General features: G+C 42.7%; 1 protein-coding gene across 1 annotated transcript in view; it reads right to left on the bottom strand.

The window, feature by feature from the left end:
• Window positions 1-24,951, bottom strand: part of LOC135504698 (coiled-coil domain-containing protein 102A-like) — a 67,528-nt gene extending 42,577 nt beyond the window's left edge. Inside the window, exon 1 of the mRNA XM_064923494.1 lies at window positions 24,809-24,951. The gene's annotated coding sequence lies outside the window, so the exon portion shown is untranslated. The remainder of the gene's footprint in view (window positions 1-24,808) is intronic.
• Between the last annotated feature and the right edge of the window lie 1,099 nt (window positions 24,952-26,050).

The following is a 26,050-nucleotide window of genomic DNA, read 5'->3' as shown; positions in this document are numbered from 1 at the left end:
CAGCCAGGGTAAGAGAGGGACCTTCTGCACTGCAGAGACTGACTGGTACTGCTGCACATAACAGCAAATTAAAGCTTGCTTTCACTGAGGACATAAAGGTCAACAGTAATGTGTGACATTTTATTAGTCCCCACACGGTCAATTGCTATATCTAGGGTAGAGGCCGACCGATTAATCAGAATGGCTGATTAATTAGGGCCGATTTCAAGTTTTCATAACAATTGGTAATCTGCATTTTTGGACACCTATCATGGCCGATTACATTGCACTCTACGAGGAGACTGCGTGGCAGGCTGACTACCTGTTACGCGAGTGCAGCAAGGAGCCAAGGTAAGGTGCTAGCTAGCATTAAACGTATCTTATAAAAACAATCAATCTTAACATAATCACAAGTTAACTACACATGGTTGATGATATTACTAGTTTATCTAGCTTGTCCTGCGTCGCATATAATCGATGCGGTGGCTGTGAATTTATCATTGAATCATTTAAGTCATTTACATTACATTTTTACATTACATTTAAGTCATTTGGCAGACGCTCTTATCCAGAGCGACTTACAACTTGGTGAATTCACCTTATGACATCCAGTGGAACAGCCACTTTACAATAGTGCATCTAAATCATTTAAGGGGGGGGGGTGAGAAGGATTGCTTTATCCTATCCTAGGTATTCCTTAAAGAGGTGGGGTTTCAGGTGTCTCCGGAAGGTGGTGATTGACTCCGCTGTCCTGGCGTCGTGAGGGAGTTTGTTCCACCATTGGGGGGCCAGAGCAGCGAACATTTTTGACTGGGCTGAGCGGGAACTGTACTTCCTCAGTGGTAGGGAGGCGAGCAGGCCAGAGGTGGATGAACGCAGTGCCCTTGTTTGGGTGTAGGGCCTGATCAGAGCCTGGAGGTACTGCGGTGCCGTTCCCCTCACAGCTCCGTAGGCAAGCACCATGGTCTTGTAGCGGATGCGAGCTTCAACTGGAAGCCAGTGGAGAGAGCGGAGGAGCGGGGTGACGTGAGAGAACTTGGGAAGGTTGAACACCAGACGGGCTGCGCCGTTCTGGATGAGTTGTAGGGGTTTAATGGCACAGGAATCATAGCCTACCTCGCCAAATGGGTGATTTAACAAGCACATTCGCGAAAAAAGCACTGTCGTTGCACCAATGTGTACCTAACCATAAACATCAACGCCTTTCTTAAAATCAATACACAAGTATATATTTTTTAACCTGCATATTTAGTTAATATTGCTTGCTAACATGAATTTCTTTTTACTAGGGAAATTGTGTCACTTCTCTTGCGTTCTGTGCAACAGAGTCAGGCTATATGAGGCAGTTTGGCCGGCCTGGCTCGTTGCGAACTGTGTGAAGACTTTTTCTTCTTAACAAAGACAGCCAACTTCACCAAACGGGGGATGATTTAACAGAAGTGCATTTGCATAAAAAGCACAATCGTTGCACGAATGTACCTAACCATAAACATCAATGCCTTTCTTAAAATTAATACACAGAAGTATATTTTTTTAAACCTGCATATTTAGTTAAAAGAAATCCAGGTTAGCAGGCAATATTAAACTAGGGAAATTGTGTCACTTCTCTTGCGTTCATTGCACGCAAAGTCAAGGCATATGCAACAGTTTGGGTCGCCTGGCTAGTTGCGAACTAATTTGCCAGAATTGTACGTAATTATGACATAACATTGAAGGTTGTGCAATGTAACAGAAATATTTATACTGATGGATGCCACCCGTTAGATGAAAAACGGAACGGTTCCATATTTCACTGAAAGAATTAAGTTTTGTTTTCGAAATGATAGTTTCCAGATTAGACCATATTAATGACCTAAGGCTCATATTTCTGTGTGTTATTATATTAGAATTAAGTCTATGATTTGATAGAGCAGTCTGACTGAGTGTTGGTAGGCAGCAGCAGGCTCGTAAGCATTCATTCAAACAGCACTTTACTGCGTTTGCCAGCAGCTCTTTGCAATGCTTCAAGTATTGAGCTGTGTATGACTTCAAGCCTATCAACTCCCGAGATTAGGCTGGCAATACTAAAGTAAATATTAGAACATCCAATAGTCAAAGGTAAATGAAATACAAACGGTATAGAGAGAAATAGTCCTATAATAACTGCAACCTAAAACTTCTTACCTGGTAATATTGAAGACTTATGTTGTCATGCCCTGACCTTAGAGATCTTTTTAATTCTCTATTTGTTTAGGTTAGGTTATGACTAGAGTCGGCAATCTATGTTTTCTATTTCTTTGTTGGCCTGGTATGGTTCCCAATCAGAGGCAGCTGTCTGTCGTTGTCTCTGATTCGGGATCATATTTAGGCAGCCTTTTCCCACCTGTTGTTTGTGGGATCTTGTTTTTGTGTAGCTGCCTGTGAGCAGCCCAGAACATCACATTTTGTTTTTGGTGCGTTTCTTTTTTTTTTAAACATGTGGAACTCTAAGTACGCTGCGCCTTGGTCCATTCACTCCAATGATCGTGACACATGTTAAAAGGAACCACCAGCTTTCATATGTTCTCATGTTCTGAACAAGGAACTTAAATGTTAGCTTTTTTACATGGCACATATTGCACTTTTACTTTCTTCTCCAACACTTTGTTTTTGCATTATTTAAACCAAATTGAACATGTTTCATTATTTATTTGAGACTGAATTGATTTTATTGATGTATTATGTTAAGTTAAAATAAAAGTCTTAATTGTTAATTCAGGATTGTTGTAATTGTCATTATAACACACATATATATATACATATATACATGTACATATATATATATATATAGAAATCGGCCGATCAATCTTTTTTTGGACCTCCAATAATTGGTAAAAAAATCATAATCGGTTGACCTTGTTCGGAATGTGTATTGAAGGTGAAGTCAGGTGCAGGAGAGCAGAGTGTAGTGAATAGGCACAATTTCTATTCTGGTCAAAATGACAGCACAAAGTAACATAAAATGTGCCCAAAACACGGAACATAGACAAAAAGTAATGCGCGTAACAATATCCACAATATCAAAATACACGTAACACAAACAATCCTACACAAAGACATGATGGGGAAGAAAGGAATAAATACATATGAATTGATTGGGGAATGCAAACCAGGTGAGCAGGGAACAAGACAAAACAAATGGATTACATGAAAAATGGAGCGGCGATGGCTAGAAAGCCGGTGACGTCGACCGCCGAACGCCGCTCGAACAAGGAGAGGAGCCGACTTCGGCGGAAGTAGTAACAGACCTCTAATCTAGGGGGTTTCGGGTTAAGGTTAGAATTAGTGTTATGGTTAGAACTAGGTTCAGGGTTAGGAGCTAGGGTTAGTTTTAGGGTTAGGGTTGAGGTTAGGTTTTGGGGTTAAGGTTAGGGTTAGTTTGTGGTTAGGGAAAATAGGACTGAATAGGACTGTAGTTATACAAGACTGTGTGTGTGTGTGCGTGTGTGTGGAGGATGCCGGTGACTGCGGGGGAAAGTAACTGAATAGAAGCTGACAGAGGTATGAGGATGACTGAAGAAGCTGGCTGTTTTAATCCTTTTAGCTGGTGTCAGGGCACAAGAGGGACACGACACAGAGGGGATGTTTCAACACTAATCATCCATCAAATAAAGAACCATGACTTTCAAGGGCCCAAGGGGACATACATGTATACCACTGTTCAAAAGTTTGGGGTCACTTAGAAATATCCTAGTTTGTGAAAGAAAAGCACATTTTTTGTCCATTTAAATAACATCAAATTCATCAGAAATACAGTGTAGACATTGTTAATGTTGTAAATTACTAGTAGCTGGAAACAGCAGATTTTTTGATGGAATATCTACATAGGCATACAAAGGCCCCTTACCAGCAACCATCACTCCTGTGATCCAATGGCATGTTGTGTTAGCTAATCCATGTTTATAATTTTAAAAGCCATTAGAAAGCCCTTTTGAAATTATGTTAGCACAGCTGAAAACTGTTGTTCTGATTAAAGAAGCAATAAAACTGGCCTTCTTTAGACTAGTTGAGTATCAGGAGCATCAGCATTTGTGGGCTCAATTACAGGCTCAAAAAAGCCAGAAACAAATAACTTTCTTCTGAAACTCGGCAGTTTATTCTTGTTCTGAGAAATAAAGGCTATTCCATGCGAGAAACTGCCAAGAAACTGAAGATCTCGTACAACTCTGTGTACTGGTTCTAACCAGAATAGAAAGAGGAGTGGCAGGCCCCGGTGCACAACTGAGCAAGAGGACAAGTACATTAGAGTGTCTAGTTTGAGAAATAGACGCCTCACAAGTCCTCAACTGGCAGCTTCATTAAACAGTACCCGCAAAACACCAGTCTCAACGCCAACAGCGAAGAGGCGACTCCGGGATGCTGGCCTTCCAGGCAAAGTTGCAAAGAAAAAGCCATATCTCAGACTGGCAAAAAAACAGACACTGGACAGAGATATTCTTCCTAGAAGGCCAGCATCCCGGAGTCGCCTCTTTACTGTTGACGTTGAGCTGGTCATTGAGCTGGTCATTTCCCTGTCTTGAATCTTCCTCACTACACTTTATCATCCTGTCACTGTACAGGACATAGCGCCTGTGGACACCTGGCATCGCCGCTTTAACAGAGTTACTGCAGCTATCCAACAGTCACATCTGGCACCAAGGACACACACTGGACAGCAAGATAGAGGGTTGAGGAAAAAGAGGGGTGGAAAACAGTGAGGAAATGGTAAAGCAATAAAAAACTGGAAAGATTAAAGAAAAACTTAGACTGAAGGTCAAAATACCGTGTGTGATGGGTCATTGCAAAATTCCCATTCTGATCCCTATGTGCTTGATGAAATGTCTTCTATGGATTGTATGACGACACATGGATCATTGTTAACTTGCTATATTAAATATGTTGTGCAGTATGAATCATTGGTACTGCATAATGGGACACGTGATGGATAATATATGATGTGAATAACGATGTGAATTGTATTGCCTTAACTCCCTCCAGCTATGTAATGGAATTTTGCAAAGACACAAAGACAGAGAACCGGAGACAAGTAGAATTGTCAGTATTCACATTCACAGACCGTGAAGCCCAGCACGCCGAGACTTGTGAAGGAAATGGACAGCTTCAGTGTCTGGATAGACCATGTGGTTACTGAGATCCGAGGGATGGAAAAGCGGCAGCCTTGATAAGAAATAGGGAAAGATGTGGTGAGCGAGAGACATTTCGTTCGGACAACGACGGAGGGAGCAGAGCAGACCATGTGAGGCAGTAGCTGAGGGAGAGGCGGCGAAGACCGGGAGGGAGGAGGCCTTTGAGAGGGCAGCAGATGGGAGAGTGGAGACCACTATTGATGGGGTTTCCCCTCTGGATATAAAAACATACAGGTTATTTAAAGCCCAGAGTCAGCCTGCCCTGCCGCCATCCACCCCGCAGGCATAGACACACCCTTTTGATTTATTACCGTCCCCACTACCCAGAGAGGAGAAAGGCAGATGAGAGATGGGAGGGTATAGGTGAAAGGAGAGTAGGGGAATGAATAGATGTCACGGCTGTGTAAGTATGAGGGTCTACCATGGAAGAATGTGTGAATGAGTGTGTGACTCATCGTATGAGCGCTTGTGGTAACTTGTGTGTTGGGTTGGAGTGCAGAGACAAAGTTCTCTTCCTTTCACCACCTGTTCTGACACTATGGGCTCTTTTGAAAATCCTTTTGTGTGTACAAAATGTGGGTGTAAGGCGTATGTTTGCGTGTGTGTAGTTGAATGACCCGAGACTTTCTCTCTTTTGCGGAAACTAAATGAAGCTTGTTTGGCATCCCAATAAACACGCTGTAAAAGTTTTCCACCAAAGGGCCACGGCTCTGTGGCTCTTTTGTTCTGAGGGAAGTTTGAGAAGCAGCAGAGGGGAAATAGCCACAACCATGTGACCCATGAAGGAGATGCAGAAGCTATGGAGCAAAACAGACAGGGTTGGCTTAGATTATTGAAAACATGTTAACTACATTTCGTCTCCAATGTTTATTAAAAACATTAATAAAATTGCACAATGAGCACTTCTTGTCTCTCAAATACATTGTTACAGTTGTTTGTTAGCTCGCTAGTGGATTTTTGCCATATTAGCATAGACGTGACATCAGTCAAACTACCTCATAACAAGACATGTTATCAAGAACAAGATAAAACTAGCTGAAACGAGCCACTTACGATTCCCCACGTGGCAGCTGCTTGTCATAGTAGCTAGCTATCTGACCATCCAGAATCACAACAACACACTGCCTTCTGCCCCATTGAAGCGTGTGCATCGTTTTCAAGATGTTCTCAGCTAACCCGTCTATACAATATATATTTGCATCCCTGTTTGTTCTCATAATGTCTGAGCAAGAACAGACATGCTTGACAGAAGACCCAGTTTATATGTAGCAGTCAACCGCTGCCCATCTACACTGCAAGGTAAGGCATGCTGGAGAGAGAACTGCAATCTGAGGTAAACCCACACAACCTTCACTAGCAAACACACTCTTAGAAAAAAAGGTGCTATCTACAACCTAAAAGGGTTCTTCAGCTGTCCCCATAGGAGAACCCTTTTCGGTCCCACATAGAACCGTTTTGGGTTCCATGTAAAACCCTTTCCACAGGGGAACACAAAAGAGTTCTAAATGGAACCAAAAAGGTTTCTACTTGGAACAAAAAAGGTTACTCCTATGGGAATAACCGAAGAACCCTTTTCGGACCCTTTTTCCTAAGAGTGTAAAGACAAGGAGAGAGATGAGAATGAGAGAGTGAAGCACTGCTAGATCTGCAGCAATGGTCCTTATATAGGAATCGATGCTGTGGCAAAGCCAGAACAAGCAGCAGCCACTCTTCAAACTGTCTGTTCTATGATCCTCTTCCTTCCTGTCTCTATAGCTGAGATTCCTGAGATTTGATGTCCTCGTGCAACAGATGGCTCGAAACAAAAATGTTTCTACATCCACTGTCCAGGTGCTCTTCCTCATACTCTTCCTGATTCTTCTCTTCCCCACACTCTCTTTTCTATTTTTGCTATTTTTGCTGTCTTTACTCTCTCCAACTCTTTCTTCTCCTGCCCTCTCCCACTGTACAATATCCCCATCCGCGTCTCTCCCACTCTCTCTTTCTCCGTCTCTCTCTCTCTTCCTCTCTCCCTTCGTCCCCGACCGTAGGACCATAAATCAGCACCAGTCTTTGACAGGGACATGTCCTCTGACCCAGAGAGCCGGGCTGAGCTGTGGCTCCCACCGCCCCCAAAATCACTCAAGTACAACCCACACCAATATCAACACCAAAGCTATCAGAATGAGAAACACATGTTGGAATACATTAGAAAGAATGTCAAAATACTGTATCTTGCCTCTTTGATTCCCACCCACTCTCTTCCCCCATCTCTTTAACTGTGTACATACAGCACCCCCCCCCCCCCCCCCATAAACACAAGTTACAATCCCTCCACAAAGTGAGGGGTTCTTATCTATTAGAGACTAATACAAGTTAAGTGGCTGGTTTTGAGCCTAGGCTAAGTTTTTTTTAAATACCATAACTGGAGGACATTTATATCAGGTCTGGAATAGTGAGAGGGGTTTTATTTTAAAAGCAGGGGTTTGTGGGAATGTGGTCAGAGTGGATTTAATCAGAAGAGTTTCAGAGGATTCCCTCACTTCCACAGAGTTGGAGTATACATTTTTAAAACTGTGCTGGAGCAAGCATAGCTCTGTGATTTTGGTTTGACCACAACCCTTTCTCTGAGACCCTATATAGGGCTGGGACTGTAAACAGTTCCCTTGACCGCATGAGTCAGAGGTGATGGAATGTGTGTCTCGCTGTGACCGTACACTCTGGTTTTGGGACTCTGGTTGATCTGGGAGCCCTTCATTAGCAGTTTGCTTAGCCAGAGCCCCTGGTCTATAGCCAACAGACATTCATGTAAAAAAAAAATCATTTGAAACTGACCATTCAGAAGCAAACATGTGGGAGGAGAGAGACCTATTTAGCTAACTATGGGTCCAATTTAAAGCTTTGAAACCAAGCCAGCGTGAGATGTTCCAAACTTCAAACGGTCTGAGAAAAGAAATGCTGAACTCATACGAAGTAGAGCACTTCAGAAAAAAAGATTTGTAACTCGAGACCTGCACTCAATATATTTTCCTCAAACAAAACTCACCAGAATTAGGACTTCCCCTTATGACTCGTCAAAGGAATGTCCATTGAGGATGTTCAACTGCCTGTGCAGCGGAGGCGGAACGGTGGGATGGGTTTTGCTGATTCATAACTCCTTACATTTCAGTTATCATCCTCAGAAGGAAGGGAACCTCACAGCTGTGATAAAGACCAGGCAGAGGTTAGAGGTCAGCAGTGAGTTATAACAGGACAGCCTGCTCTGCTTGCCAGGCAGCAAGGAACAGCAAACATGGGTAGACTCAGAGGCTCTCCAACTCCAACTCGAAGGGCTCAATTCAATCAGATCTGTTGAAGCCAACATCCGTATCCCGGTTGTTCTGACAGTGTCGGAAGTCGAACTGTGTTAGAGCTGTCAAATCCACAAGTGTCTCTTGGCGGCAGGGTAGCCTAGTGGTTAGAGTGTTGGACTAGTAACCAAAAGGTTGCAAGTTCAAATCCCCAAGCTGACAAGGTACAAATCTGTCATTCTGCACAGGCAGTTAACCCACTGTTCCTAGGCTGTCATTGAAAATAAGAATTTGTTCTTAAATGACTTGCCTAGTTAAATAAAGGTGAAATAAAATACCTAAAGCAGACATTGCCATTGTCTACACAGTGAGACATTAACAGAAATCCCATGCAGCCTTGTTTAAGAGTTGGAACACTTGAATGTGAGATGCAATCCACGCCTCCATTATGATGATAAAACTCCTCATTGATTTTTCAATTTGAGCGTCATTATTTCTATATAGCCTACCATTTCTCTTTCTGTATTTCTAACGTAGGGGTTCCCAAACTTTTTTGGCCCACTACCCCATTTTGATATCTGAAAATTCACACGAGCCCAACCATGTGAAAAAAATGATGTAATTAACTGCCAATGGTAACTTCTTTATTTGGGGCTATGGCAGTCATTTGAAAAACATTCTAACAGTATTTCTGATTGTCTTCTCAACTCACCATGACCTATTTTTAATGCGGGGCTATGACAGTCAATTGCAAATTAGACAGACATAATTTATGTATCTTCTCTCACCACCACTAATGAAATGGATGTGCTTAATGCATATCACGGAGCTTCTCAAAGTGGGGGCGTGGTTGACACTGCGCACCTCATCTCTGCTGTCAAATCAAACTTGGATCGATATTTGGTTTTAATGCAGACGAGAGCACTGAATACATCTTCACACAGATGCACTACATTACTAAAAGTATGTGGACAGCAACTCGTCAAACATCTCATTCCAAAACCATTGGCAATAATACGGAGTTGGTCCACCCTTTGCTGCTATAACAACCTCCACTCTTCTGGAAAGGCTTTCCACTAGATGTTGTAACATTGCTGTGGGGACTTGCTTCCATTCAGTCACAAGAGCATTAGTGAGGTCAGGCACTAATGTAGGGTGATTAGGCCTGGCTCGCAGTCTGTGTTCCAATTCATCCCAAAGGTGTTCAATGGTGTTGAGGTCGGGGCTCTGTGCAGGCCAATCAAGTTCTTCCACACCGATCTTGACAAACCATTTCTGTAGTGACCTCGTTTTGTGCACAGGGGGCATTGTCAAGCTGAAACAGGAAAGGGCCTTCTCCAAGCTGTGTCCACAAAGTTGGAAGCACAGAATCGTCTACAAAGTAATTTATGCTGTAGCATTAAGATTTCCCCTCACTGGAACTAAAGGGCCTAGCCCGAACCATGAAAAACAGCCCCAGACCATTATTCCTCCTCGCCGATGCTTGGCATTGCGCATGGTGATCTTAGGCCATGGAAACCAATTCCTTGAAGCTCCTGGCCAACAGTTATTGTGATGACAATGCTTCCAGAGGCAGTTTGGAACTCGGTAGTGAGTATTGCAACTGAGGACAGCCGATTTTTACGCGATATGCGCTTCAGAAATCGGCAGTCCCGTTCTGTGAGATTGTGTGGCCTACCATTTTGCAGCTAAGTCGTTGTTGCTCCTAGAGGTTTCCACTTCACAATAACAGCACTAACAGTTAACCGGGGCAGCTCTAGCAGCGCAGAAACTGGACGAACTGACTTGTTGGAAAGGTTGCTTCCTATGACGGTGCCACGTTGAAAGTCATGGAGCTCTTCAGTAAGGCCATTCGACTGCCAATGTTTGTCTATGGAGATTGCATGGCTGTGTGCTCGATTTATACACCTGTCAGCAATGGATGTGGCTGAAATAGCCAAATCCACTAATTTGAAAGGGTGTCCACATACGTTGCATATATAGTGTGTGAGCTGGCTAAGGGTACCATGAGTTTTATGGTGCTTCAAGACCACTTGGAAAAATATGAGGTCAAATCATAACATCAGTGATCTTCAGGTTGGAATGTCGGAGCTCTAGAATGAGACCTGAGTTCCCGAGTTGGAATTCTGCGCTGAATGACTGTTTGTTTTTTTATCCCAGTTGGAGCTCGTTTTTTTCAGAGTTCCCAGTTGTCTTGAATGCACTGAAATCTGAAGTCTGAGATTTCCAAGTTTCCAGTTTCTAATTCCCAGTTGTTATGAACACGGCATTAATGCTCCAGAGGGAGACGACAGCAGGCCTATCCATTCATCGTGGGAATGATTCAAGTGTCAAGTGCCGCCTTTTCCAATGATCTACGGGCACCCTCTAGTTGAATTCTATCTTTTAGATTTGATTAATCTTCATTTCGATTTTTACGGTTAACCACATTTCAATGATTTTGAGACACAAAGACAATATTATATATATATTTTGGTAAATATGTTTTTTCAGAATATTGGAAATTCCCCCGTGACCCCATTTTCATATCAGGTGACCCCACATGGGGTCACAACCCCTAGTTTGGGAACCGCTATTGTAACTTCGAGTGGGGCTTCATGACAATGATGCAAGAGAAGCGTCTCACCAATTTGACTGCTCCAATGCAGTTCCACTTCTGACACCGCCAAAACATCTGCTATGCGGGTGTCTACTATCGCCAGTTAACACTTGATCTGATTGATCTGCAACATCGAGAGCATCCTGACCGGTTGCATCACTGCCTGGTACAGAAATTGCTCGGGCCTCTGTCCGCAAGGCACTTCAGAGGGTAGTGCGTACGGCCCAGTACATCACTGGGGCAAAGCTGCCTGCCATCCAGGACCTCTACACCAGGCGGTGTCAGAGGAAAGCCCTAAAAATTGTCAAAGACCCCAGCCAACCCAGTCATAGACTGTTCTCTCTACTACTGCATGGCAAGCGGTACCAGAGTGCCAAGTCTAGGACAACAGTTTTTACCCCCAAGCCATAACACTTCTGAACAGGTAACAAGTGGTTACCCGGACTATTTGCATTGTGTGCCACCCCCCAACCAACCCTTCTTTTATGCTGCTGCTGCTCTCTGTTCATCATATATGCATACTCACTTTAACCATATCTACATGTACATACTACCTCAATAAGCCTGACTAACCGGTGTCTGTATATAGCCTTGCTACTCTCATTTTCAAATATATTTTTACTGTTGTTTTATTTCTTTACTTACACACACACACACACACACATACCTTTTTTTCCGCACTATTGGTTAGAGCCTGTAAGTAAGCATTTCACTGTAAGGTCTACACCTGTTGTATTCGGCACACATGACAAATACACTTTGATTTGAATCTAGGCTAAAGACATCATAGACTAGCTAGCCACTCCCTATTTATAGTGCTAGCTGTGGTGTTGCCATGGCAATCGATGAACAATGGGTGACAGACATAGCAATTGAGAATCTGCCATTTACATCCAGACACAGAAATTGGTTAGTACACTCTGAGCCCTGGTCTAATACGCAACGTCCATCGCCAATGGAAACCCTAGTCACACGGAGTAAAAAACTGTCAGTCTTCTTTACCTCAAAATAACATTTCTGAAGCTTGTTTCTATGGTTACACATCTAACTCAATGTGTGTCTCATCATCTATGGCATGGGGCCTAACTCATCTGAACCCACACAGTTCATTCTAGTTCCCCTCTGTCTGACACTGCACAACAATAGGAAGAGTCGTGTTCCATGTGGACCTACACTCTTAGGAACAATCTAGAACCTAAAAGGGTTCTTCAGGTGTCCCCATAGGAGAACCCTTTGAAGAACCCTTTTTGGTTCCAGGTAGAACCCTTTCCACAGATAGTTCTACATGGAACCCAAAAGGGTTCTACCTGGAACCAAAAAGGGTTCTACCTGGAACCAAAAAGGGTTCTCCGATGGGGAAAGTGGAAGAACCCTTTTGGAACCTTTTTTACTAAAGAGTGTAGGTGTCGTGGCTGCAGTGGGATCTGGGTTTACCATGTATAATACACTGCATTCCTGAACCATGACTCACTAACATCCTGTCCTCATGCACAGAAACTTAGACCCACACATATGCCTTTAAAAATACATGTCATACATCACACACACACCTGACACCTACGCACATGCACGCACACAAGTGTGCACATAAATCACACCCTATTACTGCAGACGATGACATGAGATTTGGTCACCAATGTTGACATTCTAACCCCATCGCTAAACTGTTGGGGTGGGAAGTGTGAAATGTTCATTTCACATTTTCCCTCAAACCTCAGCCCCCACAAAGATGCTTTAGTCACACCACATTCAGGGACAAGATCAGAGAGAAGATGACTTGAAGGAGAGGAAATGGACACTGGACAGCCATACAAAATGAATAAAAGCAGAATCACAAAGCTCCATGAAATTCCAAAGCACAAACATTACTGGATGGAGGTCATTTGGAAGACTTTTTAAACAAACACAAACGAACACCCATCCCACATGCAAACACATGAACCCACAAATAAACAAATACCAAAGAATGACTCACAGACCGAGGTCGCAGGTCCATGTAACTACTAACAGGAGTCCCTATGACAGTCGCCCACATGAAAAGTCTCATTGATGTGATCAAAGAGCAAAAGGCAATAGAGCTGAACTGGAGCAGAATCCCAGCTAAATTCACAGGCAGCAGGATATAAACTAGATCTAATTAAAAGAGTACAACTGCAGTCAGAGGAATGTGTGTGGGATTTCTTACAGACTTGGAAGTGGGATGAGGATGAGTTGAGACGTAATTACATTGCAATGGGCTTTGGACACCTTAAAAGTGCTAATGTACATGACTACAATCCCTTACAATCAATTCATATTGTCTACTCGTTTAGAGGATTGGTTACCACACACCTATACATGTCTGCATAAATAAATGCACACATACAATGTACGCAACACGACACACATATTGAACATATTTTGAAGGCTTCACTGATATATAATAACTATTTTGAGGTACATACAGTATATTTGTCCTATTTCACAGATGGACAAGAATGTATTATACAGGTGTGATTTGGAAATGTGTATTTTGCGTATCCCAACTCCCCACGAGACACCCTTGGAGAGTGGGGTCACAACCAGCCAGACCCTGAAGCAATTAAGGCTATGTGGCTTGCTCCGGGGCACAGCGACAGATTTTATACCTTGTCAGCTCGGGGGATTCAAAGTAGCGATCTTTCGGTTACTGGCCCAATGCTCTAACTGCTAGGTTACCTGTCGCCTGTGTTGTGGCGATGATGTGCTGTGTTCAGCATAGTGGCCTTGCTCTGTCTCAGAGTTGTCTCTCCCTGTGTATTGCTGACTGAGTGTCCAGAGTCTAGAGCGGCTCTGCACTATTAAATAGCCATCATTTATTCAGCAGCCAGCCCAGAGCCCAGGTAGGCCAGGAAGTGATGGAGGGCTGGAGAGATACTATTTGACTGCCTGTTTCACTGCCTGCTCTCTGCAGCTTGGTGAGTGTATACAGTATATCTTTCAGCCCTGTGTTACAGCTCCTAAGCTAAGAGTAGATCACATCTGACTGCAGGGTACGAGCTTCAAAGCATGAAACAAATGAATTAATTTTGATGGGCAATTTCTGCATACTCTTTACAGTTAGGGTTAAGGTTAGGTATTAACTCTGAATGGTTAAGGTAAGGGTTAAGGTTTGGGATAGACTAAAATCTCAAAAACAACTTTCTACTGCTGGATTCAAAAGATTACAAATTCGAATCTAGCAATAGAAAGTTGTTTCTAGTTGTATGCCTTATCCAAATGCCCTATCAAAACCAAAACCTACTTGAAGGTAACAGAGCTTCACTGTTGCCCCTAGAGGCCAGTTTCCACGTCCTGACGTCCTCAGCCAGGGATGGATGTCGAATACTGACCTGGCAGGTTAATGCCGCAGTACAAACCCCAATTTATCTCTCCCCATTAGTGGGGTCAAACTGTCTGGGATTAGGGGCTAGAGAGGGAGGAGCGTGAAATGCTCCTATAAACTCCAACAGAAACACACATAAAGTTAGTTGTAAAGGCCATCTGGTCTGTTGATCGGTTGCTTCCTTGTTGGAGCAGAGCGACACAAGGCTTAGATCTGTCCGTAACCCCCTTTACAGGCATCTCCTACAAGCACTAAAATAACCCAGCAGGATTAGGATGTTTTATTGAACGAAGCTGGGGGTGTAGGGAGAAGACACCAGTCACAGTAGGTTCAAAGATCTTTTGTCAGGAGATGTAAAAGAAACACCCCAATATATCCACTATCCCCCTTTTAGCCATTTTCTCCTCTCTTCTACCATCACCTCAATCCCTCTCCTTGTACCTCTCCTCTATTCTTCCCACTATCTTCCCCATCCTCCTCCTCCCTCTCTGCTATCACTACTGGGGCTACAGTGGTTAGAGCAGATTCTGAGTGACAGAGTGAATCCTGCATGTCCTCTCCTCCTCAGTGGAGCTGCTCCTCTCTGCAGGGCCCGTCAGCTCAGTGAGTCCTGCTGTTTCAGTCAGAGGAAAACACTAACAATCAGTCCACCATGCCCTCCCATCTGTCCCCCTGCCTCTCAGCTCCCCTTCCCTTAATCATACCTGTCCCCAAAACAGCATTTATTTTTCCATTATTTTCCAACAGTATTGATAAGGTCTCCAGCACAATAAGGAATCATTTGCTATATGCCAATTTCAGCTTGCACAGTTTAATTAAAATCGGAAATGGACCACCTCACATGCTGTTAGGAACGATTAAATAAAAGCCCCAACTCACTCCATGGAGCAGACAATATTATTAGTCATGGGACGACTTTACCTCCCAGGATGGGCCTCAGTGTTTCTTCGCTCTCAGCGTGAAGTGTGCCCATGAACACATCAGCCAAGTGGATGAGCTGTCCATTATTTACACACAACTTAAAGGTTAACTCAATGAATTGCCTCGGCAGACAGGTGTTGAGGAGAGCAAGAGAGAGCGAGAGATAGAGGCTCTCAGTTAGTTCGTTTAACTAGAGGCAAGTGTCAGGGAATAAGGAAAAAAATCCAATGGGATGGTAAATACTGTGGCTGGAACATCAAGCAGGCTACGTTTTGCCGCTAAGTGCAATAAGCCCAACCCCTCACCACAGGATTGAGTCCACACTAGTGCTATAACACAGTGGGGTGGGGTAAAAGACAATCACTAACGCTGAGGTGGGGACAGATCCTCAGTCCAGTTAGTAGTAGGTGTTAAGTTGCAGTAAAAGGATACAGGCTGTAGAGTATGGATTAAGGCACCTTCCCTTTATTGATCTGACTGTACTTTATTTAGGCATGAATCACAGCTTTCTGCCAGACAAAGATGGCTGGCGCTGTGCAGAGCAACTGTGCAGAGCTTGTGTAACTTGTTCTTACTTTTCATCAAATAGAGGGTCCTATTTCTGACAGGGGGCCCGCCCCTATTAGCCGGGCATCATGGGTAAGTGGTGGCGGCTGTAAGACGTAATTGAGCATTAAAGCTCTCTAAATCTGTCTGCACATGGGCGGACGGAGAGAAACTACAGGATCAGACATTATGATAGGCTCTCCCAGAAGGAGAGGTTTTACTTTGACGCCAACTGCCAAAAGAGGGAAACCGAATACCTCCAGGAATCTCAACAGAGGCTGACCAACGTTACTGTCTAACTTTAAATGATAACTCACATGTTGTCCCAGTTGGTGGCGGGATGTGTTGGCAGTCCCCCACATCCCAACAAAGCCCATTCAGTCAGTGCGGTCAGACTACCTGTGGGTATTTCTGTGTAACTGGCTTTGAGATCAACTAGTCCTGCGCAGCAATCTGAGGAGGCTTCAGAGACCTTCATGTGATTGCACCTATAGGAACATAGTCCTCCCTCATATCACTGTGAAAGGCAGAACTGACAGCAGACCAAAATAAATCCTTCTCATGGTCTTCTCATCAACACATACAGAGGAAACAGGACGACAATAAAATATGGCATACCAGCATTTATGAGCTCGTATTATAGCAACTGTTTTTGGTTACGTCGACGCCAAATTCTGTCTGGTCAAGGCTGATGGCAGTCTTGGCCTCCACCAATGAAAAGTTAAGGAAAGAAAATTCCATTTCAATAAATTATCCAGAAACGCAGATTGCAGAAGACTTGTTTTTATTTACTTCAGTGCTTTTATTAACCTATTACAGACATGCACCTACATTTGGTTTGCATGACACACTTGTGTCTTTAATACACACCAAACACACTCATAAATACACAGCGCCTAATGGAATCTGGGCTGCATTACATTAGGGAGAGCAGAGCTAGGTTCTTTAATGTAGCCGAGGCCTGGTCCTCCTCACCATTCGTTCCACTGGCAGACCAAACCAGGGCCGATGTCTGCACTCTGTGGACGTAAATAGGGGCCTCTTTCTCTAATAACGAAGCACATAGCATGCCACAGTCCCTCTCAACCTAAAGCCACAAACAGCTGCTTCTGGTGCATCTGGCAGACTGCTTAGAGAGGCACAGATTGCCCAATGATGTCAGTCTGTTTGTCCCACCCAAAAGGCTACAGGGTGACTTACGGCCACTCCCTGGAGAGAGGGCAGTCAAACTTGTTTCCAGGTTGGAAGGAGAGGGAAGGAAATAGGGGGTTTGTCAGTGGTGGTCAGTCAATTCCCCAACTCTGTTTTCTGCTCCACCCACATCTCCTTCCTGTGGTCTCCGGACAACAACATAACAATCTCTGAAAACAATGTTAAAGTCACACACACTCGGGTTAAAGAAGCTAGAATTAAACAGAAGGCTGCTTTAATGGCAGCAACCACAGCAAGATTGCCCGATAGTGATGCCCCATTGACAGACAAGACCAAAGGCATTCCATGCCTTGCTCAAATGTAACATTACTGCCAAACAGTAATAACAATGTCTTATATAAAGCTAAAGTCAGAGATTCTGTCAGCTTCACATGGAAAGACTTGCAGGCAGTACCGAGTTCACATCAAAAGCCACTGAATCAGAGCTTTTTCTAAACTGTTGTGATGCTCTATTTTTTTTAATGCTTAAACTCAGAAAGGAGCAATATTTCAACAATCTACTACACTCTGCAACAGCTGACGTTATGTCATCAAAACGTTCACAGGAGCCATGTGCCCCTGAGGCCATATTCATGCAGCAAGGTCCTTCTTCCACTTTGTTCCAGTGAAATATGCAGTCTCCAAGGGTGTCTTGGAGGATTTGATATGCAAGAAAAAAACATATTTCCAATTCACACATGCGTATAATACACACTAGAGGTCGACCGATTATGATTTTTCAACGCCGATGCCGATACCGATTATTGGAGGACCAAAAAAAAGCCGATACCGATTAAACGGACGATTTTTAAAAATATATTTGTAATAATGACAATTACAACAATACTGAATGAACACTTATTTTAACTTAATATAATACATCAATAAAAATACATTTAGCCTCAAAAAAATAATGAAACAGGTTCAATTTGGTTTAAACAATGCAAAAACAAAGTGTTGGAGAAGTAAAAGTGCAATATGTGCCATGTAGAAAAGCTAACGTTTCAGTTCCTTGCTCAAAACATGAGAACATATGAAAGTTGGTGGTTCCTTTTAACATGAGACTTCAATATTCCAAGGTAAGAGGTTTTTGGTTGTAGTTAATATAGTATTTATAGTACTATTTCTCTCTATACCATTTGTATTTCATATACATTTGACTATTGGATGTTCTTATAGGCACTTTAGTATTGCCAGTGTAACAGTATAGCTTCCGTCCCTCTCCTCGCCCCTACCTGGGCTCGAACCAGGAAAACATCGACAACAGCCACACTCGAAGCAGCGTAACCCATGCAGAGCAAGGGGAACAACCACTCCAAGTCTCAGAGCGAGTGATGTTTGAAAAGCTATTAGCGCGCACCCCGCTAACTAGCTAGCCATTTCACATCGGTTACACTAGCCATTAGGCTGATAGGCTTGAAGTCATAAACAGCCCTGTGATTGCAAAGAGCTGCTGGCAAAACGCACAAAAGTGCTGTTTGAATGAATGCTTACGAGCCTGCTACTGCCTACCATCGCTCAGTCAGACTGCTCTATCAAATATCTAAACGGGTGGCATCCCTAAGTCTAAATATTCTTGTTACATTGTACAACCTTCAATGTTATGTCATAATTACATATAATTCTGGCAAATTAAGCGACCCAAACTGTTGCATATACACTGACTCTGCGTGCAATGAACGCAAGAGAAGTGACACAATTTCACCTGGTTAATATTGCCTGCTAACCTGGATTTCTTTTAGCTAAATGTGCAGGTTTGAAAATATATACTTCTGTGTATTATATTATATGCAACGCAGGACACACTAGATAAACTAGTAATATCATCAACAATGTGTAGTTAGCTAGTGATTTTTATAAGATAAGTTTAATGCTAGCTAGGAACTTACCTTGGCTTCTACCGCATTCGCGTAACAGGCAGGCTCCTCGTGGAGTGCAATGAGAGGCAGGTGGTTAGAGTGTTGGACTAGTTAACTGTAAGGTTGCAAGATTGAATCCCAGAGCTGACAAGGTAAAAATCTGTCATTCTGCCCCTGAGCAAGGCAGTTAACCCACCGTTCCTAGGCCGTCATTGAAAATAAGAATGTGTTCATAACTGACTTGCCTAGTCAAATAAAGGTGTAAAAATTCAGATTAATCAGTCGACCTCTAATACACACGTGTACATGTGTGAAATAGGACAAATTTATGACTATGCAAAAGCCAGCAAATTCCTCCTAGATCCTATCACTGTTGATAAAAAGTATTTTCTTCTCTCCATTCTCCCAGGTTTGACCTGCTAGCAGGTTCTGGTCATAGCTACAAAGAGAGAGAGAGAGAGAGAGAGAGAGAGAGAGAGAGAGAGAGAGAGAGAGAGAGAGAGACAGAGACAGAGACAGAGACAGAGAGAGAGAGAGAGAGAGAGAGAGAGAGAGAGAGAGAGAGACAGAGAGAGAGAGAGACAGACAGAGAGAGAGAGAGACAGAGAGAGAGAGAGACAGAGAGAGAGAGACAGAGAGAGAGACAGAGAGAGAGAGAGAGAGAGAGAGAGAGAGACAGAGAGACAGAGACAGAGAGAGAGAGAGAGAGAGAGAGAGAGAGAGAGAGAGAGAGAGAGAGAGAGAGAGAGAGAGACAGAGAGAGAGAGAGAAAAGACAGCGAGCGGAAGACGGAGAGAGACGCTAACACAAAGTGCTTTCATAGACACAGTCCTACTGTGAGATATCATCGACATCTGTCTTATCACAGCTCCTCATCAGAGCCACAAGTCTCAATCTGACACCAAGGGTAAACAGCTCACCAACCTAGCTGCTCAGAGCATGGACGGACTGGACAGACAAAAACAAATGACACAAACCAACCCTAGCTGTCTCAAAATCTTAAGTAAAATAGTGATGGACGCTGGTTATTGATCCTCTACATACAAGATAAGATCTAAACCTGTGTGATGGTGCCATACTGAACACTATGCAGACCTCTGGGTATCAGCCAGCCATCAGTGAGCTCTGCAGAAGGCTGACAATTCAATTGAGAGATTAGGACACCAACAAGCAAACAAGAACTGTCTCTTATCTCTTAACCTTTTCAAGTGTGAGTTCCAAATATCTCTCCCAGGGCGAGTTTCTTTATGCGTGAGATGTCAGAATGCACTCCCTGTTCCAAAATGTGATTGTTACGCAACAGGAAAGACCGTGCTGCCCTCAGGCTTTACTGAGCAGGACAAAGCACTTCTCCAGTGTTTCCCCAAATCAAGTATGCAGACATTTGCGCAGTCTTGCACAAATGTTCCACCCTTGGCACATTTTCTGGCTGGGGCTCGCATTGTCTTAATTGTTGTTTTCCTTACAAATAATAACTTCGGACATGTGTGTGTTTCTATCAAAGTAAGTGCCTTATTTTCTGTATATCATGTTGTTGTTTCTACTGTAGCACACCGTATGTATGGAGCATAATGTATTTACTGTTTTATTCACATGTTTTCAAAGACTGGTGAGAAATCATGCATTTCAATTATTGCATAGATTGTAATGAACACATATGATGTGTGTAAAAATACTTTTTTGAACATTGTATGGGTTAAGAACAGCTAATGTTAAGCTATTTGCCAGCTATGTGTGACGCCATGTTTGTTGACATTATACTCCTTCCAGTTCTTTGCTGTCAATGACTGGAACGAACTACAAAAATCTCTGAAACTGGAAACACTTATCTCCCTCACTAGCTTTAAGCACCAGCTGTCAGAGCAGCTCACAGATTACTGCACCTGTACATAGCCCATCTATAATTTAGCCCAAACAACTACCTCTTTCCCGACTGTATTTATTTTATTCTATTTATTTATTTATTTTGCTCTTGCACCCCATTATTTTTATTTCTACTTTGCACATTCTTCCACTGCAAATCTACCATTCCAGTGTTTTACTTGCTATATTGTATTTACTTTGCCACCATGGCCTTTTTTTACCTCCCTTCTCTCACCTCACATTTGCTCACAACGTATATAGACTTGTTTCTTGACTGTATCTTTGTTTTACTCCAAGTGTAACTCTGTGTTGTTGTATGTGTCGAACTGCTTTGCTTTATCTTGGCCAGGTCACAATTGTAAATGAGAACTTGTTCTCAACTTGTCTACCTGGTTAAATAAAGGTGAAATAAAATGTAAAAATATATACAATGCTTTCTAGGAGTCACGTAAACGTCTGTCAGACCAAAGATGTTATAACAAAATGAGGTAAAGGGATAGTTTGCTCATTTTCTGTGTAAACTTCCGGAAGTGAATGAAGGGAAGTGAATGATGGTAGACGACACACCCCCTTCAACATGCATACTGCAAACAAACCAAACTCATCTTGTCTCCTCTTCCTATCTTTGGTTGGAGCGGAAAAACAAATATGGTGGCACGCACAAACAACCCAACGTCGGATTACTTCCAATTTTCGAACGTTTTTTACTCAATTATTTCGATCAATGGTGAGCTCACTTGTGATGTGACGAATTGCAAAATAGTAATTGCTATTAGCTCATTCATATTATGGTTTCTGTCAGCCAGAGCATCAGCGCTAGGTTTGGATGATTGTGTTATGCTGTCGAATGTCTGAAAATTGCATCCAAAAATAAACGGGTCACATTCAGGACATAACGTTGTAAGGACTGTGTTTATGCAAAATATTTCTGTGAGAAAACAGTGTGGCCAGCTCAAACGCTGACTGTTGTGTCAATCGAAAATGGACGTTCTAAATAACTGTTCTAATCGGTTTGAGCGTACGCTGCAGGGACCACTGTAGAATGATCACACCTGTGTGTTGGTACGTGTCAAAGTGTTAATGAGCTTCTGGATCAGTCATTAAGCCAAGCCTCAGACTGTACTACCCATCCTAAGACTGATGACATGAAGACAATAAGCATGGTCATGGGGCTGGCTGAGACAGCACTGCAATAGGAGCTTCTATACATCAATCCGCCATAGGGTCTCTGTCCCTGACCACGAATTTACCAGCGCAGAGCTGATAGAAGAAATGGCTCCTTAAACATGTATTAACAGTCATTACTTATTGCACCCAATTGCCACAGAGGTCTACTGACGTCAGCTCTGATTGGTCACTTGTTTTTCTTCTGGACACGTCTTCCAGTCGGGAATAAAAAACAATATGTATAGATCTCCTGTTGACAGCAACTTGACTTCAAAGCCCAAAGACATGTCAGTCAAATAACTGGATTAGAGAGAGGGGGGGGCGAGTGATAGAGAGGGCAAAGGGAATGGAGAAGAGGGTTTGAGGGGAGAGCAAACACCAGGAGAGAGTAAAGAGCTGGGTGTGGAGGAATGGAATGCATTTAGCGAGAATGATTGTAGGTATACTGTCAATTTGGCATGCAGGCTACATACCAATTGCTCTTGATTGCACCGAAATAAACACAGTACAGCCTCCAGTATTTATCCTGGACATTCACTAAAAGAGTAGCCGTGCTACAATTAACCACTAGTACTCTATGAGCCATTGTTATAGTCTGACATTGTTTATGTAAGTGTTGAGATGTGTGGAGAGGTATTGGAGGATGTTGATATTCCACACAGGAACTTAGACAAAGGAGAGGTATTTTCAAAGCCAAAGGCACAGTCTACTCTACATTAAGCGAAGAGTCTTTGGGTTTTCAGAAAAGCGGTACATCAAACCTGTGTAGTTATTGTTATTACTCACACACACACACACACACACAGAAATTCAGAATATCAGTTCACAGACCCACAGTCTGATGCATGTGGCACGCAAGCAGATGGGTATCTGCCATCCTAAAAACGGGGTGTTGCCTTGACAACCACACATGGTGGCGTTGTACATCTGTATGTGTGTATGTGTGTATGTGTGCATGTGTGTGTGTGTGAGTGAGTGAGAGAAGAAACCCAATAGAAATGGGAATTATCTCAGTATTTGGGTCTGTCTGTTTAGCTGCCCCATGCATCAGGGAGCCATTAAGTAGCTTACTAAAGCAAGCCCAGTTAGTGTTAGGACATTCATTCAGGGGGTTATGTGCCTGAATGTGGGGAGTAAGGTTGTAAAGAAAAGATCAGCTGGACTCATCATCCTCATTCTTGTCATCTTCATCAACAGTCATCCAGTAGGTGGGCAGACTATAGTAGGCTAAACAGGGACATCACTGGGGTGGACTACAGCCAGAGTGGTCAGGGTTTCAGTGAGCATGTCTCACTCAGCCCCAAGCCTGGTTAGTCAAGACAGGAGCATTGAGAAAAGAAGCGGAATAAAGGGGAGAAAGAGAGAAATCATGACATCTGTGGGCGACAAGAGGCCTCAAGATTATTTTGAAAAAAGGTGGAGAAAGGGGAACATGGTGAGAGCTATTGGGTCGGCTGTACTATAAATCCATTTTCACTTTTCCGCGAGATTTTATTTAAATGCTCTCTATTGTAACTATTTTTAAAACGGAAACCAATATGCGAAGATGACAACCTACCATTATAATTTAGAGTGGTGGGATTTATCGTGGAAGAATATTTTCTGTGGCCTTGGAGTTGCTATTACAAGTGTGGAAAATGTGAGAGTGACCTGGGCTTAACAAAACGTGTCTGGCCTCACGTTAACACTGTTTTGAAGTGGGAGGCCAAGGGTGGTTTTTTAAAGATGGGTGTAAAGGCAGATGGCCCAGACCCAGTCCCAGCCTGGAGGAAAAAAATATGTTATGTTTTTAAAAACCTGAAGGCTATATCCAATTCAATCAAAACCGCTTGGTATGTTTGGGAAGGGGAAAAGAGATGAAAGGGAGAGGAAGATAGATACATGGAGATAGAAAGAGGAATGGAGTCCACTTGAAAACAAACCATAATAAACATGTCCCATTGATTCAATGTCACTTTCACAGTACTATGGAAAATATAACAACAAAAAACATGTAATGCAGTACCCTAAAATAAGATTATACAGCATAGTAGGCTACAGAGCTGGCATCATCTTCTGGGAAACACCCATTCATTACAAACAAACACAATTAAAAAGAAGGGAAAAGACGTCATGTAACAATGGAATTTCCAACAAAGTAGGCCAACACAAAAAAAAATTGTATATTTAGAAAAAAGATCATGCAGAGATTTCCAGTCCTGTAGAACGAATTAACTAGCTGATTTTAACACTGTAGAGCTAGTTCTTTGACAACAATGATGACACAAAACTTTCAGCAGATGGATTCGCCAAGAACGATACGTCTGAATGTAAAAAAACGTGTCACTCCACAAACCTGTTATTCTGTGTCATTCAACGGTCTCATTCAACAGTCCTCTAAAATTGTCGTAGCAAATGCTGTAGTGTAGCATGATTGTTTCTTCAATAAGAGGTACAGTATCAATCAAACTTGTGAACTTCGCACTTTGTTGTGAGATTGTAACACACGCGCCTCGTTATAAGTGCGTCAATGCAGTTCATAAGCAAAGCCATTTCACAGTGGAAATGTCGGTCAACTCAAACAGAGAACAATTAACTCCTGACAGCTACAATACTACCAGCGAGCTAGGTGGAGTGACGAAAAAATAATTCCATTATATTAACTTCATGGTGTGGTAATTCTGTAGTAAAAGCGAGCAATAATACGTTTGTAACAATGTATCAACATTGTCAAGTTAAGTCAACATACAGACAAACGTATTATATTTATTCACGAATGTTGAATAATATCCATGCACACACAAGGACAGAAAGGGATCCGACTGGGCTTTCCTGCATGGAATTCTGCCGTGTTGTCTGTCATTTGACACCCCGGTGTTGAAAGCAAGCTGTGGCTTTTAAGTGAAACTAGCTGTCCGCTGCAGAATAAAATACATATATGCACATACCTTTATAATGGCACAATTTCAGTTTATTCTAAATGCCACTTGATGCGATATTTGTTGGATAGAAGTAGCTATCCTCTCTTCGCTAGTCTTAACGTCATTCTTCCAACAGGAATTTCTCCTTGGGAATTGGAGGTACGGCTGACCGAGTGGGGAAGCGAAAAGGGGTGGGACTTGGAGACGAAGCTTTGAAACAGTCCTCCAGCCTATTGACAGTTTGAGAATTTGCTTAAATATGGAATGCCGTTTGTGTTTTTGCTGTCAAAAAATATACACGTCAAATAACACTATCTGACGTGTCAAATAACACTATTTGACGTGTCAAATAAGCATGTTGACCAATCAGGACCCGAATATGACTGTACGTCACATAATAATTGAACACGTTAATTCATTGTCGACGTAATTATTGCCCATTGATTACACTATCACTCGCGTTTCATAGGTCACAACGATGCACGGAAACGTATGCTATGACGCTGGTCAAGTGTTGTCTTGCGCCGGTGCCGCTGCCGCACGAGCGTAGACACACTTCCCCACAAGCTCTGGACAGTGCTGGTCGTTAAAAAGCTAGCGAGCTGATGGATTCAAACAATGTTCTTCACCAAAACCATAGCAAAACGAGATCATCTGTTTCAGTAGCTATAGTTAGCTATCTATCTAGCTAAGTGTCATCATCTAAAATACCCCTAATTTATAAAACGGTTCTTATTTGATTAATGGTGGTCGGACCCACCTATGTGAAGCTAGCCACAATAGTGGGATTTGCGGTTTGCCTTCAAAATAAAAGTATCTCACTGAAAGTCATGCAAACAATACAAATAGTGGAATCATGCCATAATGGAAGAGATCCTGCTAAACGAGATTGGAATGTTCTTATATAAATCAACAAAAGGCAATAATTTGTTAATTTGACAAAAATCTGTTTAAATCACACTGGACGTATAAGACTAGAATTGCATTGAGGGCATATTTATTTCTCTTTACAGCCTTCCCTATGGGTTGTCGATCATTGACAGTCTACTCAGTGACACCCAGAGAACCTTTTGTGTCATAGCTCTTATTGCGGGACTCTGAAACCACTGTGAATTGAGCCACATTTATTGTACCAGTCAACCTACTATGTTGTATTGAACACTATTCCAGAGGAAAATAATACAACGTGGATGTGTTGGAGCCTGATAACTCACGAGGAGGACTTTGGGGGAAAATGCACTTGGGTAATGAGTAGGCTGATACCCCATT

This window comes from Oncorhynchus masou, chromosome 2 (genome assembly GCF_036934945.1).
Source record: "Oncorhynchus masou masou isolate Uvic2021 chromosome 2, UVic_Omas_1.1, whole genome shotgun sequence".
Taxonomy (NCBI): Eukaryota; Metazoa; Chordata; class Actinopteri; order Salmoniformes; family Salmonidae; genus Oncorhynchus; species Oncorhynchus masou.
This window is presented reverse-complemented; position numbering and strand designations above follow the sequence as displayed.